The 21,130-nt window shown below is 44.6% G+C and overlaps 1 protein-coding gene across 3 annotated transcripts in view; it reads right to left on the reverse strand.

Annotated features, from left to right (window-relative positions):
* ANKRD33B (ankyrin repeat domain 33B) overlaps positions 1 to 21,130 on the reverse strand; it is a 101,677-nt gene that overhangs the window by 39,933 nt on the left and 40,614 nt on the right. The gene's annotated exons all lie outside the window — the stretch shown is intronic.

Genomic DNA, 21,130 nt, shown 5'->3' on the forward strand with positions numbered 1-21,130 from the left:
GAAGAGGGAAGTGGGTCAGAAGGGCAGAGCGAGCATCATCACCGCAGACCCTGCCAGCATCCCAGTGGGCAGGGCGAGCAGGGGTGAGAGGTCAAGGACCCAGTTTCAGTTCTCAGCATCCAGCTGGAGCAGCCGGCCATGGTCTGTTCTCACATGTGTGGGGAGCGCTGTGCCCAGACACTTTCGGGTATGCCCTGCTCTCAGGGCACTTGCATTCCATTCTTTGTTGTTGCTGTTGTTTGTTTTTACATCATATCAACAACTGATTTTAACCCAACCTCACTGGGTTCTTTCTAGTTTTTCTTCCTTGCCATGAATGCAATTCCCTTTGTCAACAGTGAGAAAAGTGGTTCTCATTATGCTTAAATATTTATTTATTTATAAAATGTCTTGCATTTAACTATTTCTTGCCTTTATCACGATCCCACCTCAACATAGATTTATTTCTCATCCAGCTCCAGAAGCTGGGGAAGCCTGCCAAACGGAAGTCTCTTACTTCCTTGCAGAGTTGCCAGATACCAATAATTTGCATTCCATTCTAACCGGAGGAAAAGGCATCCGCTACAGACCTAAGACGTGAATGTGTTATAAAGTAGACTCCTCGGGTCAGGGAGGTTGTGAGACCAGGGTCCACTGTGCACAGGAGGGTTCACTGAGACGGGACATTGGCTATGGACAGAGGAGGTGGAAGAAGATGCCAAGGGGACGTGGAGGGGGAAGGTGCAGACAGAGGGCCAGGTCTGGCCACCCAGGGACAAGCCTGCAGGTTGCTGACCACAGGTGGTCTCAGTGGTCAGGGCAACACTAGAGTTTGCTCTCAGTGAGATGGGGAGTGATTGGGGCAGTCCGCTGTCAATCACCTGCATTAAATTCTGGCTGTTGGGTAGAAATCAACAGAGTTTTCTATTCAAGTAGTAACAGTTTTCTGTTTTACTTACTTCGCCAAAGCCTTTGGGTGATCACAACAAACTGTGGAAACTTCTTAAAGAAATGGGAGTACCAGACCACCTGACCTGCCTCCTGAGAAATCTGTATGCAGGTCAAGAAGCAACAGTTAGAACTGGACATGGAACAACAGACTGGTTCCCAATCCGGAAAGGAATACATCAAACCTGTATATTGTCACCCTGCTTATTTAACTTATATGCAGAGTATATCATGCAAAATCCCAGGCTGGATGAAGCACAAGCTAGAATCAAGATTGCTGGGAGAAATATCAATAACCTCAGATATGATGGTTGAGATATGATGACACCAACCCTTATAACAGAAAGTGAAGAACTAAAGAGCCTCTTGATGAAAGTGAAAGAAAAGACTGAAAAAGTTGCCTTAAAACTCAAACTCAGAAAACTAAGATCATGGGATCCAGTCCTATCAATTCATGGCAAATAGATGGGGAAACAATGCAAACAGTGAGAGACTTTATTTTCTTGGGCTCCAAAATCACTGCAGATTTGATTAAAATCAAATCACTTTCATTTAATCCATGAAATTAAAAGATGATTGCTCCTTGGAAGAAAAGCTTTGACCAACCTAGACAGCATATTAAGAAGCAGAGACATTACTTTGCCAACAAAGGTCCATCTCGTCAAGGCTATGGTTTTTCCAGTGGTCATGTATGGATGTGCGAGTTGGACTGTAAAGAAAGCTGAGCGCTGAAGAATTGATGCTTTTGAACTGTGGTGTTGGAGAAGACTCTTGAGAGTCCCTTGGACTGCAAGGAGATCCAACCAGTCCATCCTAAAGGAAATCAGTCCTGAATATTCATTGGAAGGACCAATGCTGAAGCTGAAGCTCCAATCCTTTGGCCACCTGATGCAAAGAACTGACTCATTAGAAAAGACCCTGATGCTGGGAAAGATTGAAGGCAGGAGGAGAAGGGGACGACAGAGGATGAGATGGTTGGATGGCATCACCGATTCAATGGACATGAGTTTGAGCAAGCTCCAGGAGTTGGTAATGGACAGGGAGGCCTGGCGTGCTGCAGTCCATGGGGTCATGAAGAGTCAGACACAACTGAGTGACTGAATTGACTGACTGAAGAGTGGAGAGTCAGGGGTGTGGTGTTCCCATTCCCCTCAGCCACACACACAGCTCCTAAGGCCCTTGGAATTCAGTTTTTGTATGCTGATGAGATGACTCACGGTGGAGGTGGGTGCCAGGTGGCTTCAGGTTGGAGCTGGTTTCTAGAAAGCTTAGAAGGGTTGATCTGTTAGTTCCACTGCTCCCCCCACATACCCACTCCTATCTCTGGGGTGGAGTAGAGAAGGATTGAAAACTGAGACCAATCACTAATGATTCAACAGCTGTACAGACCATGCCTACTTAATGAAACCCCCGTAACATTTGAAACAACAGGGTGCAGAGAGCTTCTGCATTGGTGAACACTTCGCGGTGCTGGGAGGGGGAGCTTCTAGAGAGGGTAAGGAAGTCCCACAACCCTGCCCCACACCTGGTGCTTTTCTTCCATCTGTGCTTCTGTTCCCGAGTTGCAGCCTTTATAATAAAGCAGTAATAGGACTTAAGGGGCTTCCCTGGTGACTCAGTGGTAACGAATCCACCTGCCGATGCAAGAGAATCACGTTCGGTCCCTGGGTCAGGAAGATCCCCTGGAGGAGGACATGGCAACCCACTCCAGTATGCTTGCCTGGGAAATCCCATGGACAGAGGAGCCTGGCGGGCTACAGTCCATGGGGTCGCACAGAGTCAGACACAACTGAGCAACTGAGCACACACGCAGTGGGACTTAAAGCACTTTCTCAAGTTGTGTGAGTCATTCTCACAAATTACTGAACCCGAGGAAGGGCTGTGGGAACCCCTAAATTTATAGCCAGTCAGTCAGAAGGAGGCCCCTGATTCTTACGACTTGCATCTGAGGTGGGGGCAGCCTTGTGGGACTGAGCCCTGAACCCACGGGTCCCCACTGACTCTAGACAGTGTCAGAATTGAATTGGACTGTTGGACACCCTGCTGAGGTTGGAGAACTGGAGAACTGGTGTAGAAAAACAACATGGATTTGGTGTCAGAGAAATCCACATGCTTGGCATGAGAAAAAAAGACCCCACAAGGGACTCCTGCAGATGCTGGACAGACGAAAATGCAGGTGGTCACTGTGCACCAGGATCAGGACAAAAGCCCCACGTGCCGGCACCCTGACCACAGATTTCTAGCCTCCAGAACCCTGAGAAATAAATTCCTGTTGTTAAGCTTCCTGTTGTCGGGCTTCCCTTGTGGCTCAGCTGGTAAGGAATCTGCCTGAAACGCGGGAGACCTGAGTTCGATCCCTGGGTTGGGAAGATCGCCTGGAGAAGGGAAAGGCTACCCATTCCAATATTCTGGCCTGGGGAATTTCATGGATGGTATGGTCAGTGGGGTCACAAAAACCTATTTTATGATGTTTCCTTACAGCGGCCAAAGGTGATCAAGGCACTTTGCAACAAAGGATTCAGTGAGATCCCAAAATAAACCCCAGAGTTAGAAATCAGGAGTGAATGAGCAGGTGACTGAGCCTTGCCAGCTGCACCCACCAGCGCTTGGGGATGCAAAGCTGAAGTTTAGGACAACCCCAGGTGGCCCAGCTCTTTTTACCAGATTTTTTTTTTTTTTTCTACACTGGGTCTTTGCTGATGCACACATGCTTTCTCTAGCGGTGGTGGGCGGGGACTCATGTCTAGATGCGGTGGGCGGGGACTTTGCTCCAGTGGCGGTGGGCGGGGACTCCGCTCCAGTGGTGGTGGGCGGGGACTCCTCTCCAGTGCCGGTGGGCGGGGACTCTGCTCCAGTGGTGGTGGGCGGGGACTCCTCTCTAGTGGCAGTGCCCAGGCTGTTCACTGCAGGGGCTTCCCTTGTTGTGGAGCACCGGCTCTAGGGCCCTCGGGCTTCAGTAATTGTTATTTGTACCAGATTTTTAATAAGAATGTATTTTTTCATGGAATGAGGAGAAGAGGTGAGCAACCCCCCTGCTTATTTCAATAAGGCTCCAAGTTGCTCTCCCAATATACTATACTAAATGTCAAGCATTACAATTTTTGAAGTTTTAAAGAACACTATTGATTCTTTAATGCTGACATTCATACTGCAGCCAAATGAGCTGTATAATTCTGTGACTACAGTAAAGGCTATTTCATTCCTTCTTGCTTATCCATTCTTTGAAACAGGTCATTCTATCTATAGGATGAAATATTTCACAATAATTTAATTTAAAGGAGAAAGGAGCATGGAGTCAGCCCAGCCAGGCTCTAACTTACAAGCTTTCTGTGTCTCTGATAACCAGAGTTCACTGCTACCAACACCTCCATCCCACCAGCTAACCTGTCGACTCTCTGCAATGGCCCTGAGGACGTGAGACTCCCCTTGAACTTCTTTGGATGATAGTATTTCTCAAATATTCTACAATCTCCTCCTGACTTACAAATGAGGCATGTTGTACAAAATATAGCCACTTCCTTTTTATATAATTCCATAAGAAGTTCAGATTTACCACAGGAAAAAAAAAATCCAAAAATATAGATTAGAAAAAAAAGTTTTCAGTCCAGACACACAATCACACACATACTTTAAAAAAAAAATGTAAACCAAAACACAAGACTATTTGCTGTATGTTTGTCAGAAATACACAGTAACAAAAGTACCTGTGTGTCAACATTTCCAGCGGCTGTGGGACATTATACATATGGCAGAATCTTAGTAATTTAATGGATTTCTACTCTTGGACTCCTGAGATTGTTTCCCATTTTTCACTATTATGAGTCAAACCTGCCTTGAAAATTCCTAGAGCTGAGGCTGTGTGCATATCATTTCTTATTTTCCTCAAGAGACATTCTTAGAAGTAGTATTTCTGGATTAAAGGAAAGAGTTATTTTGAAAGTTTGTTTTTTTTTTAAATATATATTGCAAACCTGTGCTTCAGAAACATCTGAAAGGACATCTGCCTTTGCTAATCCTGCCATCCAACGCTTAGGTAAGATTCGGGGAGTTCTCTGGCGGTCCAGTGGTTAAGAAGCCACACTTTCACTGGGGAGGGCTCAGGTTCAATCCCTAGTCTGGGAACTAAGATCCCAGAAGCCATGTGGTGGTGTGGCCAAAAGGAAAAAAAAAAAAGAATTCCATATTAAAAGGAAGAATTTCTTTTGGCAAGTAATGAATAGAGAAATGCTCCCCAGGGTTCCTGAAGTTCTTGATTCTTTCGAATCATCCTCACCCCCACTCTTCTACCCCAACAAGAAGGGTCTTTTCTAGAATCACGACCCTTCCAGCCCTTAAGGTAAGCCTTCCCCAAATGTACATAGGCCCCTCCTGAGAATGGCCTTGGAACTCTTAGCATGACCTTAAGTCAGAAGTGAAGATTATCAGAAAAAAACACAGATAATGAAATATAAGGACTCAGGATAAAATGGTGCTGAACACAGAAGTAGTAGCTCTAGTCTCCACAGAAACTTCCACAATATTAAAAATCATTAGCTGGGACTTCCCTGGTGGCTCAGAAGTACAGAATCTGCCTGCCAATGCAGGAGACACGGGTTCGATCCCTGGTCCAGGAAGATCCCGCTCACCATGGAGCAACTATCAGGCCCGTGCTCTAGAGCCCAGGTGGGCAACTGTTGAAGCCTTTGGATGCCAGAGCCCGTGCTTCACAACAAGAGAAGTCACTGCAGTGAGAAGGCTGCGGACCACAACTGGAGAGCAGCTCCCGCTCACCGAAACAGGAAAAAGCCTGCACAGCAAGAAGACTCCACACGGTCAAAAACAAATACAATTATTTTAAAACAAACCCAAAGCAACAACAACAAAAAATCATTGCCTTTTTCTCCTATTTTCTGGGAATCTGTCCCAAATATCTGACATTTGCATTTTTAAAACTAGCATTTAGCTATAACTTAAACTCTTCGGGGGGCTTCCCTCGTAGCTCAGATGGTAAAGAATCTGCCTGCAATGCACGAGACCCAGGTTCAATCCCTGTGTTGGGAAGATCCCCTGGAGAAGGGAATCGCTACCTACTCCAATATTCTTGCCTGGAGAATTCCATGGACAGAGGAGCCTGGTGATCTACAGTCCATGGGGTCCCAAACAGTCAGACACAACTGAGCAACTAATACACACACACAAACTCTGTTTCGTCTGGAGCATCTTGGTACCCCTTACAGGAAGCTAGAAGGAGAGGTACAGTGGCGACCCCAGACCGTGGCCTCCCAACACCATTCAACAAAGGACTTGTTGCAAAGGAAAGTACTGTCCCCCTGCTGAATCCACAGAAGCCCACTTGGCACGTGGTTCTCTGAGGCCACAGATAGTTTATTTTTTAAATTACAAGCAAAGCATTTATGAGAATAAAATGTTATTAGAGTAAAATAAAAGTAAGCTACCTACAAGTGGAAGCCCCCATATGGAGATCAGCTAGAAACTCGAGGTCCTCCAAGTACAGCCATAATTTTCAAAGCCCACATACAGTGAAAAAGACTGAGCAACAACCACCAAAATGTCAAACTGTTTTTGCTTAAAAACTGTAAGCATCTGTACATCAAAAAACAAAGATAAACAAACCAAAACCCCATTCCTTGCAGGAAGAAGGGATGATATAGGTACTTCCCTGGCAGTCTCATGGTTAAGACTTCACCTTCCAATGGACAGATTGCAGGTTCAATCCCTGGTCCGGGAGCTAATGCCTCATAGACAAAAAACCAAAACATAAAACAGAAGCAAAATTTTAACAAATTCAATAAAGGTTTTTAAAAAATTGTCCACATCAAAAAAATTTTAAAAGAAAAAAAATAAAGAAAGGATGTATAACACTAGCTTCCTTGGGTGGCTCAGACAGTAAAGAACCCGTCTGCAATGCAGGAGACCTGGGTTCGATCCCTGTGTTGGGAAGATCCCCTGGAGGAGGGCATGGCAACTCACTCCAGTATGCTGGCCTGGAGAGTCTCGTGGACAGAGGAGCTTGGAGGGCTGCAGTCCATGGTGTTGCAAATCTGACACGACTGAGTGTCTGACATTTTCTAACAACATCATTTATTATATTAACAGACTAAGGGGGAGGGAGAGAAAAAAGATCATCCTCTAAATGTGTTAAACCTCTCAACACACACACATACACACACACACATGAAAATGGACACAAAACACTTAGAAGGATTACACCAAGATAAAAGGGGAATGGAAGAGAGTTAATTTTATGTGTACTCAGATATTTCATCAAACATTATTCTAAATATTTCTGTGAAAGCATTTTTTGGATGAGATTAACATTTAAATCAGTAGATGCTAAATGGTGAAGACTCTTGAGAGTCCCTTGGACAGCAAGGAGATCCAACCAGTCCACCCTAAAGGAAAGCAGTCCTGAATAGTCATTGGAAGGACTCATGCTGAAGCTGAAACTCCAATACTTTGGCCACCTGATGCAAAGAACTGACTCACTGGAAAAGACCCTGATGCTGGGAAAGATTGAGGGCAGGAGGAGAAGGGGATGACAGAGGATGAGATGGTTGGATGGCATCACCAACGTGATGGACATGAGTTTGGGTAAACTCCAGGAGTTGGTGATGGACAGGGAGGCCTGGCATGCTTCAGTCCATGGGGTCGCAAAGAGTCGGACATGACTGAGCGACTGAACTGAACTGAACTGAACCTCCATGATGTGGGTGGGCCTCATCCAATCAGTTGTGGGCCTGAATAGAAAAAGACTGATCTCCCCCAAGCAAGAAGGAATTCTGCTAGCAGAATGCCTTTGGACCTAAACTACAATTCTCCCCTGAGTCTCCAGCCTGCCAGTTAACCTGCAGATTTTGGCTTACCCAAGCTTCCATAATTGTGTGAACCAATTCCTTGAAATAAATCTCTCTATCCCTCCCTCATATATAGAAATACAGACATAAATGGACAGCTATGGATAAATCTCATCACCTATATGGCTATATCTCTCTAAATCAACATGTGTGTATTTATGTACAGAGGAGCCTGGCGGGTTACAGTTTGTCCACAGGGTCACAAAGAGTCAGACATGACTGAGCGACTGAGCACACACATCTAACTATGTGTATCTCTATATATCTGTAGATACACACACTCTCTTCTGGTTCTAGCTCTCTGGAGACCCCTGATGAATACAAGGTCACTGGGGATGGAACATTTCAGAGAACTCATTTTTCTTTTCACGGTTTCGGTATAATTGTTGTGGTTGTTTAGTCACTGGTTGTTCAGTTGCTAAGTCAAGTTGGACTCTCTGCCACCCCATGGATGACACCATGCTTGCCAGGCTCCTCTGTCCATGGAGATCTCCCAGGCAAGAATACTGGAGTAGGTTGCCATTTCCTTCTCCAGGGGATCTTCCTGATTTCAGGGATTGAACCCATGTCTCCCGCACTGGCAGGCAGATTCTTTACCACTCAACCACCAGGGAAACCCTTTGGTACAATTAGAATCCTCTAAAACAAAGCCATATTCATGAGGAACTTACATGATTTTAATTCACAATGAAAAACAAGAAAGCAAACAGTATTTACATTAATAAGTCTCATAAGGAAATACAGTTTTATCGCAACAACTGTAAACAACTAAGAAAAGAGAGAGAGAACCATCTGTGAAGAGGGGAGGGGGGGCAATGGGCAGGAGAAACCGGAGCTCACAAACAGCGAGGGGAGAGACTGAGGCACCAAAATGCACATGCAAACCCCACAGCCATATGGCACCGTAACGGAGTAATTCCCCTGATAATACAGAAGAAAGGGGACGTTGCCCATTTCCAATTGTAAGAAAACATTTCACCATTCATAGTGCAATTCTTCAAAGTTCAGAAGAAAGATAGTAAACGTCAGTTAATCGAAAATTTTTTATTTCTATAAAATTCCTTTCTCCATAATAATACCACCAATAGGAGCAGGGAAAAGTTTATGTGACCTTATGAAAGAAATTCAGGATTCTGGTCCTCTAAGGATGTTTGTCATTGTTCAGCCACTAAGTCGTGTTCGAATCTTTGCGACCCCATGGACTGCAGCATACCAGGTTTCCCTGTCCTTCACTATCTTCCAGAGTCTGCTGAAATTCGTGTCTAATTGAGTCAGTGATGCTATCTAACAGATGTCCTCCTCTGCCACCGTCTTCTCCTTTTGCCTTCGATCTTTCCCAGCATCAGGGTCCTTTCCAGTGAGTCGGCTCTTCAAGATATATTTCTAAAAGGCAACCATGCATGACCACTATCGTGGGCATAATTTATTAGGTAAAATGTGTTGGGCATTGTTTCAATAATCTCATTTATGATTAAGCATCATGACAAGAAAGTTAATTCCAGGATGGTCACTGCCAGGTCCCTGGCCCCAAGAACACAGCTAGGCTGATATATCCTTGCTGAATACATAAACTAGTACTAGAACTTTGGTAAACAGTTTCTTTTTAGACGGCAAATGGATTTGAACTTTGCACCATCACTTTCATTGGTGAGGGCTTCCAATGGTAGCGCCAGTGGTAAAGAATCTGCCTGCCAATGCAGGAGACATAGGTCCAATCCCTGAGTCAAAAATATCCCCTGGAGAAAGAAATGGCAACCCACTCCAGTATTTTTGCCTGAAAAATCCCATAGACAGAGGAACCTGGTGGGCTACAGTCCGTGGGGTCACAAAGAGTCGGAGGAGACCTAGTGAAGTAAACATCAAAGGAGCCCAGCAGCTATTACAGTAACGTTGCCTTGAGAACAGGAATATTTCCTGCCATATCAGTAAACAAGGACGGCAGAGTCACCAGTGATTGCAGCCACCAGGGACAGCAAGTTGGTGAACCCAGGGGGAACTCAGCCAGGAAAGAACACCTGCCATCTAGCAGCCATCAGACTGTAGCCACTCCCTATGGTGAGCCCCAAGGAAACTCAGGATGTGAAAACTCAGGACACTGGCCCCAGACAGCTGAGGTGCCTATCAAAGGAATGATCTCAGGGCGCCCAGACTCTTGCATCTTCCCATACATAGAAAAGCACTAAATTCCATACTTCGGGTTATCTGGTTTTCTTTAATTAACAATAATCTTCTGCTGTTCAGACTTTGTCCTTTGTTGCAAAACTTCTACATAACCTGGCTCCTCCCCGAGGGTTCCTTGAGATGCTCTCTGCCAGGCTTAAAGTCCTATAAATTCCCACCAAATAAAACACAACTCTCAACTTTCAGGTGGTGATTTTTTTTTTTTTTTATCAACAGCCTGAACTTGCAGACTTAAATAACTCTCATCGAAACTATTACTTTGTCAGTGTGGGTTAGGCTTCATGTATCTCGTGAAACATTGGCAGGAATTCCGTGGCAGTCCAGTGGCTAGGACTCGGTGCTTTCACTGCTGGGGCCCAGGTTCGATCCCTGATTGGGGAACTAAGATCCTGTAAGCCACGAGGTGCAGTCAAAACAACAACAAAACTGCACACAAAACAAAAATAAAACCCACATTTGCTGATACGTGTGACAGGACATTGCACTCTGAGACCTGTTACCAGGTCCCCGGAGCCATGTTTATAGCTGGGATAGCTGATGCAGTCAGGGGACAGATGGCAGGTGAGCAGTAAAGCCCATAACCTCAGAGAAAGGCTGTCCGTGAGCCTGAAAATCTGTCAGACAAACATCATAAAACAGCTGCTGGGCTGGCCTTCTAGCACTAAAAAACTGCAGCAAAGTTTTCCTCTGTTAACTTGAAAGACAGTGCAAATTAGTATCAAGGCCTAAGAAAAGAATATATTCCACTGGGGGATGAAGGTGGAGATCCATGGTGAAAATAAATTATACTACTTGGTTACAGCAAATACAGTGTTGTAAGAGAGACAAGGTCCCCATGAGGGACTGGCTTTGTGGTTCAGCCTGGCTCAGTGATGTGGATACACAAATCGTGCAAGAAGGCTGACTTGCATTCTCCATTCTGAAAGTCTTTTGAAAACACCTTCTAACCATCTTGTTAAGCTCTTCTCCCAACAAGATTCCGAAGGAAAGGGGTATCTTATAAAGGGCTTAATAATTCTAATTTCCCATGACATTAGCTCATTATTTCAACATATTATAGAAAGAAATGATGGGTATAAAGAGGCTATAAGGTCAGCTCCGCAGACAGGAATCCCTTACATGGGCCTAACCTGGAATGGGGCTTCCCAGATGGCTCCATGGTAAAGCCAAGGCAAGAGACGCAGGAGACGTGGGTTCAATCCTTGGGTCGGGAAGATCCCCTGGAGGAGGAAATGGCAAACCACTGCAGTATTCTTGCCTGGAGAATCCCATGGACAGAGCAGCCTGACGGGCTATAGTTTATGGGGTCACAGAGTAGGACACGACTTAGTGACTGAGCACAGTCTGGAATGATTGTGAGAGAGGGTGCCCTCTGTTGTGTGGGGGATACACTCTCACACACACACACACACACACACACACACACAGCTTGCGGAGAAGCCCATCACTGCAGGTCTTAAATTCTTCTTTATGAAACGGTGCTGGGAAGGCAAACCCTTGGCGACTGAGCCAGGGCTGCTGAATGAAGTCAACCACTAAGCACAGGCAGCAAGCTTCCTCTCAACTCCCCAGGCATTCAGATTTGCATGCAATTTACATGCTATGACATCAGTTTCCCTGTAAACGCACTTGAGCTGGATTAGTCTCTGTGGAGTGCTATTACAAGTCTGGAGGAAGGGAAAAGGGCATGTCCAGGTCTGGTGCAGGGGGAGTGGGGCATGGGGGTGACCACTGGCCATCAGGCAGATCTCCAGGGGTTTTCCCACTGCAGGATGTGGCCTCAGCATTCTCAGCAGCCCATCACAGTAAGGAACACCGCAGGCTTTGCACAGCTCCTGTAACAAACGCTTCCTGAGGGCTGATTGTGCCAGGGATCAGCTTGACCCTGGGGAACCAGACAGAACCAGACACAGCACCTGACCACCTGTTCGCACTGGCTACCACCAACCCCGTGGCAAAAATTCCAACACCGAGCAAACTAAAACAGAAATATAACAAACACCTACATGGGATCTAGTTTCCTGACCAGGGATGGAACCCAGGCCCCTCACATTGGGAACCTGGAGTCTTAGACACTGGACCACCAGGGAAGTCCCCTGGCATGTTGATTTCTGGCAGAAATTTGAAACAATTATGACGAAATATCAGCTTTTGTTAATGTAGCTGGTGAGACCTATGTGTTTGAAGGCAAACTAAGAGGGCAGCAGAGGATGAGATGGCGGGATGGCATCACCGACTCAATGGACATGAGTTTGAGCAAACTCCAGGAGATAGAGAAGGTCAGGGAAGCCTGGTGTGTTGCAGTCCATGGGGTTGCAAAGAGTAAAACAAGACTAACGACTGAACAACAACCACATATGCATATCTATAAATGTGTCAACAGTTACCATCTACAACATAGTAGTATGTATTTATAAACGTGCCAATAGTGACTATTTTTTCCTTGGGAAGAATTGTCCTTTAAGATTATGTCTTTACTACTTAATTGGCCATAAAATGTACTTTCCTTTATAAAATAACAGGGATAGGCAATTTATTATTAGCTTTTTAATTTCTTTCCTGGCATGAAAAATGAAAATTTGGTAACGATGTCATGCCACATATTCCAAAAACATCTTACACGAGGCCAGCACACCAGCCTGGAAATCACTGTTCCATGAATACCATTTAGCGCCAGAGCATAGGCTTCTGAACTGAGCCCCCTGGTTGGGTTCTCCCCAGGGTCATGCCTTGTAACTATGCCTCCCTCAGTTTCTTGCCTCGAACCTTTGCAGACCTGCCAGCCTTCATCACTCAGCCCACCTGTCACTCATCAGATTCTCCTACACATCCTGGGTCAAACCCTTTAACTGCCTATTTTCTGATGCTCTCATTGGACTTCCCCGCACACTCCACTCCTTACTGGAAGATGAACTCAAAACGGAGAGCTCATCATGGAGCTTTTTTAACCTTTCCCCCCGTGCCCGGTATCTACAAGACACTGAATGAACACTTTCTGAATGAATGAAACACCCCTGAGATGTGTCAGAATCTCCCACCAGGACAAGAACTCAACTTTGAACTGCAGCACTGACATGAGGTGTCATGAGCTCTGGGCTTTTTATCTTACTTCCACCTTTAAGTAAGGAAATGACTCAAGGTCTTGGGAAGACCTCAAAGAAGACAATTGCCTTTAGTGTGGTAAGCATCACCCTAGGCTGGCACAGCCAGATCTGAGGCTGGATAATATAGATATGAAAGCAACATCCAAAAGCAAAGAAAACGAAAGCAGTTCCCAGAATTCCACTGCAAGGATTCACCTTCAGTTCAGTTCAGTTCAGTCGCTCAGTCATGTCTGACTCTCTGCGACCCCATGAATAGCAGCACGCCAGGCCTCCCTGTCCATCACCAACTCCCGGAGTTCACCCAAACTCACGTGCGTCGAGTCGGTGATGCCATCCAGCCACCTCATCCTCTGTCGTCCCCCTCTCCTCCTGCCCCCAATCCCTCCCAGCATCAGAGTCTTTTCCAATGACTCAACTCTTCGCATGAGGTGGCCAAAGTACTGCAGTTTCAGCTTTAGCATCATTCCTTCCAAAGAAATCTCAGGGCTGATCTTCAGAATGGATTGGTTGGATCTCCTTGCAGTCCAAGGGACTCTCAAGAGTCTTCTCCAACACCACAGTTCAAAAGCTTCAATTCTTTGGCGCTCAGCTTTCTTCACAGTCCAACTCTCACATCCATACATGACCACTGGAAAAACCATAGCCTTGACTAGACAGACCTTTGTTGGCAAAGTAATGTCTCTGCTTTTGAATATGCTATCTAGGTTGGTCATAACTTTCCTTCCAAGGAGTAAGCATCTTTTAATTTCATGGCTGCAATCACCATCTGCAGTGATTTTGGAGCCCCCCAAAATAAAGTCTGACACTGTTTCCACTGTTTTCCTATCTATTTCCCATGAAGTGATGGGACCAGATGCCATGATCTTCGTTTTCTGAATGTTGAGCTTTAAGCCAACTTTTTCACTCTCCACTTTCACTTTCATCATGAGGCTTTTTAGTTTCTCTTCACTTTATGCCATAAGGGTGGTGTCATCTGCATATTTGAGGTTATTGATATTTCTCCCGGCAATCTTGATTCCAGCTTGTGCTTCTTCTTAGGGACATCAAAAGTACATCAAGAGATCTATACCTGCAAAAACCTGAAAACCACCCAAATATACATGGAAGATGACTGGCTAGTGAAACACACACACTGTGGGGTACTTGTTGACCCCAATAGGAGGCAAAAAAGCACGTGCTGATGTGGAAAGAGCTTCACAGGGTAGCAGTAAGTAAAAAAAGAAGAACCACAGGTAGGAACAGTGAACAATCGGCCCTACATATCCACGATTCCACCTCCCTGGATTCAACAAACTTCAGATGGAAAATACTTGGGGGAAAAAAAAATTCCAGAAAGCTCCAAAAGCAAAACTTGAATAGCTATGTTTTGTCAACTATTTACATAGCATTTACATTGAATTAGACATTATACATAATCTAGAGGTGATTTAAAAGTACATAGGAGAATTGTATTGGTTATAAGCAAATAATACATCATTTTATTTAAGGGACTTGAGCATCCTTGGATTTTGGTAATGAGGGAGGTAGTGTCCTGGAACCAATTAACCCTTGGATACCAAGGGACAACGTTGTATGACATAACCTCTTTTGGAGTGAACTTCTAAAATGTGTGCATGGTGCCTGCAATGACACTGTTAGTAAAAGATCTTTTACTTTTCTGAAAGAGGATATAAGAAATTTAACTGGTCACCTTCAGTACAAACAGGCAAAGAGGAGCCTTCGAGGCTGTATTTTGTATTTGAAATCTGTTTCAATGTCCTTTTGAGGCACACTCATTTTCTCATTATACAAAGAAAATGATATTGGCAGTGAGGTTATAGGTGATACTTAATTTTCACTCATCTGCTTTAAATAAAGAGATGCTTAATAAATTGTTTTAAATAAAGAAATAAAACAAATATTACTAAACACAAAACATAGAAAATTATAGCAGGAGAATTCTCTCAGCAGCAGGGCTTACCTCTAGATTTGTTGTTTTTGTTTAATCACTAAGTCATGTCCGACTCTTTGGAACTCCCTGGACTGAGCCTGCCAGGCTCCTCTGTCCTTGGTGTTCTCCAGGCAACTGGAGTGGGTTGCCAGTTCCTTCTCCAGGGGATCTTCCTGATCCGGGGATTGAACCCAGGTCTCCTGCACTGGCAGGTGGATTTTTACAACTGAGCTGCCAAGGAAGCCTCTATCTTCAGATTAGAAACGGATAAATTCAAGATTGTTATAATTCAAAACAACTTCCCTGTAGACTAATTTTGCATAAAATGTGAATTTTATTATCAATGCAAACCACTTGTTTGGATTTATAATCTTAGATTGTTAGTGATTTTTGGAAACTACTTTGTTCAATTATATATAGTCTCTTGTTCAAATCCAATTAATTATATATAAAATGTATATAGGAAGCCACCCTGGTGACTCAAATGGTAAAGAATATGCCTGCAATGCAGGAGACCCAGGTTCAATCCCTGGGTCAGAAGATCCCCTGGAGGAGGGAATGACAACCGACTCCAGTCTTCTTGCCTGGAGAATCCCATGGACAGAGGAGTCTGGTGGGCTACAGTCCATGGGGTTGCAAAGAGTCAGACACAACAGAAGCAACTTAGCACACACACATATGCATATATATATATATATATATATATATATATATCTCCAAATACATACATACAGATACTTTTAATACTCCAAATACTTTTAATTTGTTTATATACTCCTATTAAGGAAATTAAATGATTAGTCTCGCTTAGGCTTAGAGACAAAGCAGAGCAGGCCTCTGACCTTGCTTCTAACCTGCCTGGACACTGCCCTGACGGTGGGTGACTGTGACTGCCTGCCAGCTGGGAGTACAGGACTTGCAGCGCTGTAGGTAAGATGGGAGAGAAATCTTGAGATTGTTGAGCCCCTGGAGGAGACCTGGCCAACCAAGCCCCAGGCTTAGTAACATCCCAAGTTTTACAAGACAAAACAAACAGCATTCACAGGAAACCAGGCTTGCAATTTAGTCACAGATTGATGATGATATCAGTTTGCATTTCTGTTGTGGAATTACAAATGGGAACCCCAAACTGCAGTCTTTGAAGTCTCACCCACGAAGTGGACGTGCTACCTGGGACCCTTTCCCAATTGGAACTCCAGATGTGCAGAGACATGGAACTTCCCAGAACTGTTGGTCAAAACCCAATCTGGTGATATATTCTCTGCTCTTTATAGGTCTCTTTTCTTTTAATGTTAGTAGATTGAAAGCATGCTAGATAATTCTCTAATAAGTATTCGTAGTATTTATTTGTATACAACGAGTGGCTTATTTTGTTAACAAATCCTTTGAACCTGAGACGAAAGTGAAAACTTTTGACAAAACAACTCCTATTCCAAAGGGTATATACCCCAGAAGCTTGTTTAATTTTCTCAATAATATCTGGTTTTAAGACAATCTTCTTACAAGCATTCAGTATTGGAAAGCCACACCTGCAAACAGTTGTCCTGAAGGCAGTGACTGTCAATAATAACATGTTCCTCTCACCATTTATTTAGTTAACCTATTTGAACTTAAGCTTGGAATTTTTATGATGGGTATACAAAGCTCAACAGAGATCTTTAAAGAGAACAGAAAGAGCAAAAATACGGAAGACAAAAAGGAGCAGAAACTGACCTTCTCAATGAGAAAGAGTTCACATCAGGGTGGGCTGCCCCCTCACCTGAACACACACCAGGGTCGTAGCCCTCCAGCCCCACTCACCCCTTCAGATCTTACAGCCCCAGCGAACATCTGATATCAATCTCATGCGAGATCTTGGGTCAAAACTGCCCAGCCAAGGTGCCCTTGAACTCCTGAGTTTTGGAAACTGTGAACAAAAATAAATGCTAATTATCTTTTTAAGTGAAAGTCGCTCAGTCATGTCCGACTCTTTGCAACCCCGTGGACTATACAGTCCACGGAATTCTCCAGGCCAGAATACTGGAGTGGGTAGACTTTCCCTTCTCCGGGGGATCTTCCCAACCCAGGGATCGAACCCAAGTCACCGGCATTGCAGGTGGATTCTTTACCAGCTGAGTCACAAGGGAAGCCCAAAAATACTGGAGTGGGTAGCCTATCCCTTCTCCAGTGGATATTCCCAACCCAGGAGTCAAACTGGGGTGTCCAGCATTTCAGGCAGATTCTTTACCAACTGAGCTATCAGGGAAGCCCCTAATGTCTTTCAAGTCACTGTATTTGGGGGTGATGTTGAAACAGAGAAGGACCCTATGGTCCTTGTCTCTCATGCCCTCTGCATTCCTTTTGTCTATGGAAAAACTTTGGCCAAAGAGTAAGTTTAATCAGAGAAATGGGAACAGGCAGAAACAGAGAAAAACAGGCAAAGGGGACCACATAAAAATAGTTTGATCATCAAGCGTAGTCAAGGCTCTTTCCTCCTCACGGGCTACAGATAACATTCTGAGCCACCTCCTGTGGGCTGTCTTGTAGATACTGAAACCCCCACCAGGTGGAGAAGTTAACTGCATGGTAACCAGTCTGTAGCCATGACGTAAGCTGCCACAGTTCTGAGAATTGGCCTCAAAGAAACTGGAAGAAAAGGACCCCGGAACTGAAGATTAACTGCACCCGAAACAACCAACATGACGCTGGTCAGACCACCGATGCCCAATTTCACCATGACTGTCAGAGCTGACTGTGCTGTTTCTGCATGGAGCCCCCTCCCTCTGCATATAAGAGCTCTAGCCCCCTGACTATTGAGGGGGTGGGGGGAGTCGACCTTTGGACAGACGTCCGTTTCCTGTCCACCAACTTGGCCTCTTTATTGGCTTTTGAGTAGTGAGCAGCTGGACCCTACTTTCAGTTACAATGTCAGGCAGCATTAGATAAGTAATCCAAACACCAGCAAGCCCTAAGGATAGACTTCAAAATCCGATCACAGTCTTCTGAAGCCCACACATATGTTAACAAATTCATCCTAAGAACTGGATCCTTAGATTCAGGTTGAACATATGCTTCTACAAAGAAATACATAATTAAATAAAATGTACCAGTATTTCATTAATAACTATTGAGAGCTACTAAATATTATGCCGGTTACAGAGACATACAATTAATGCTACAAACCAGCTAAGAATATTTCCCCTTTGGGGCTTAAAACTCATTACACTCTCAGAACGCATGAAAACAATGCCATTTTTTCCCTTTTTTTCAAAAACTTTTTCCTTTAGAAATTTAAAAAAGTTGAAGAACATTTTTATTACATAATCTTGTATGTGATCAAATAATAAAAATGAGGTTATATAAAGATTAATTTCAGTTATGAGGGAAGACTGAAATCATACTATAAAATGAAAATATATATGCTTTAATAAACTAGTCTGTAAGATTATGTATCAATAATGCAAAAAAAGTGGCAGCAAGAATTCAGTAGATTCTGGATGGTGACATACAGGTGACTTCTTTTTCTTTATACTTTTCTGTAGTAAAAAAGTCCCATGTTTTCCTATTATGACTTTACTTCTATTTAATAATCAGAAAATTTTAAATTTTTAAGGAAGAAAAGTTCTGATAAAGCTTCCCAATCTCCTGCTTACAGTCGGTGGCAAATTCATAGACCAGGAAGAAACTGGAGAAGCAAGATAAAACTGCTACTTATTCCTTTTCTGGAAGGAATTGGGGAGAGTTTACATAACTTTACCATCGAGTAAGCAATCGATACAGGAAAAACCAACTGGACCTTTCAGGATCTGTACATCATGATCAGCTTTATGCATCTCTTACAAAAACACCCCATGAGGTCTCAAGAAAGAAATCCAAGCTGTCCATTATGTTGACCTCAAAGAACTGAAACCCTTGTTGATGTTTAACTTACTCAGCTAAGTGCCTCTCACCCCAGCTGCTCTGCTGTAAGCTCTGACAATGGCATGTTCTACTTGTGATAATAAAACTCTACGACTTTTTTCAAGGCCACTTTTTCACAAATATTAGGTCTGTGATGCACAAACACGGGTTTGGGTCACATAGAAAGTGATATAAATTGTGCTAAGTACTAAGTCACTTCAGTTTTGTCAGACTTTTGCAACCCTATGGACCGTAGCACACCAGGTTCCTATGTCCATGGGGTTCTCCAGGCAAGAATACTGGAGTGGGTTGCCGTGCCCTCCTCCGGGGGACTTCCCAACCCAGGAATCGAATCTGCATCTCTTATGTCTCCTGCATTGGCAGGCAGGTTCTTTACCATTAGCACCACCTGGGATTAGGACAATCCAATCCAATGCAGGAAGAATAAACAACCTGGTAATTATTCCCCCAGTCTACCTACTGTGTTCTGATTGGTTCAGGTTGGACCCTGGCCACTCAAAGCGAGGGTTCTTGTACCAGCAGCAGCAGCAGCATCACCTGAGAGCTTGTTAGGAATGCAGATCCTTGGGCCCCGGCCCAGACCTAATGGGTCAGAACCTGCATTTCACAAGACCACGGCTGGTCCAAAGGACAAAAGATGTGAAGCCCCCGGGGCACAGGCTGGGGCTCTCGGAAGAATGATGGCTGCTATCGCTATACCTGGGAGCCTACGGTACAGACTTCTCCCAGATCCCAGAAACAGAGCTCAGCTTGCTTTCCCTGTTAATTTGCATTCCGACTGGTTCTGGGAGGCGCATCCACTTTCTCGTCATGTCCAGTTCCCATCATATGCGTATCAAATTCTCGCCTAGTCCTGGCCTAGGTGCCGACAGCACTTCCTTAAATGACCCCCCGATTGGTTGTCTGCCACCTGCTCTCTGATCCTTCACCCTGAGTCATCCTTTGGCAAATTGCATCCCTGGGCTAGGACAGAGGGACCACAGAGAGAATGTGAGATAGCAAGGCTCTGCGGTCTGTATCTGCCTGATAGATTGACTGTTAGCCCTACAGTGCATGAAACAGAACAAGCGCCGTGGAAGGCAGGCTCCCAGGAGAGGAGGATCACGCTGCTTCCAGAACTCTCTCTCCCTCAACCATGAGCACTGGTCACCATCCAACAAGCTAGTAACCTCTGCGGGTACCTGGGTGGGGTGGTATTGAGAAGACAAAGACGAACTTTGGAATCAGACAGCCTGCCCCCCTTAGGAAATTCAGTCTGGAGAAAGAGACAAGAGAGTCTACAATGAAGACCAGCCTGGCCCTAGGGGATAGAAGACTGGAAACACTTCCAGACCGGGGGAAGGACTGGCACCCACACAGCTGGGCCTGGTCAGCCAAACAAAGGCAGGAGTCCCAGGGTCCTAGGGAGGATGGAGATGGTGGTCCGAGTGTCAGATGAGCAAAGGTTGGGGACTGACAGCTCGTAGGGAATCAGGAAACTCACAAGCAGATTCACCCGGCTGCCTACGGAGGAGGAGACAGCTCTCCAAGTCCTGAGTGTTGACAGGAGCTAAGAAATCTGAATTGTGCCCGAAGCACTAGCGGAGAACCACTCACGGTCTGAGGCAGGGTGTGTCATGAGCAGATTTTCCTTCTAAAATCCTGCCTCTCAAATGGGAGGCCAGGTGGGGGGGTGGGGGTGGTGAAAGGGGAGCTCCTCCTCCTTTTCTGCTGTTTATTTCCAAAATATTCGTTAAATCTGTGCCCTCCCCGCTCGCCTTTTACTCCTTTGTGATTTAAGATGTAATGGAAACTGACATCTGTCTGTCTGACTCATAGCTGTCAGGGCGGACAGCTTCAACAGAACATTCTGGGCTTAGGGATGTCTGTTCTCCAGATGTTCATTAATGTCTTGTAACTTGATTTTTTTTTTTTTTAACTCAAAAATTTAAATTGTAACCTTTTCCAAATATGAAGGTTCTTGATATCATTAGTCATCAGGGAAATGCAAATTAAAACCCCACTGAGATACCACCATACACCCACCAAAACGACTAAAATTAAAAAGATTGACAACACCCAATGCTGGTGAGGGTATGGGGCGCCCAGCAGGTGGGAGTGTTGAATGGGACAACCATATGGGGAAACTGGCAGTTTCTAATAAAACACACCACATGTCTGCCTTCTGATCCAGCAATTCCACTCACAAGCATAGTCCCAAAAGAAATAAAGTCTATGTCCACACAAAAAGGTGT

This window comes from Bos indicus, chromosome 20 (genome assembly GCF_029378745.1).
Source record: "Bos indicus isolate NIAB-ARS_2022 breed Sahiwal x Tharparkar chromosome 20, NIAB-ARS_B.indTharparkar_mat_pri_1.0, whole genome shotgun sequence".
Classification (NCBI taxonomy): Eukaryota; Metazoa; Chordata; class Mammalia; order Artiodactyla; family Bovidae; genus Bos; species Bos indicus.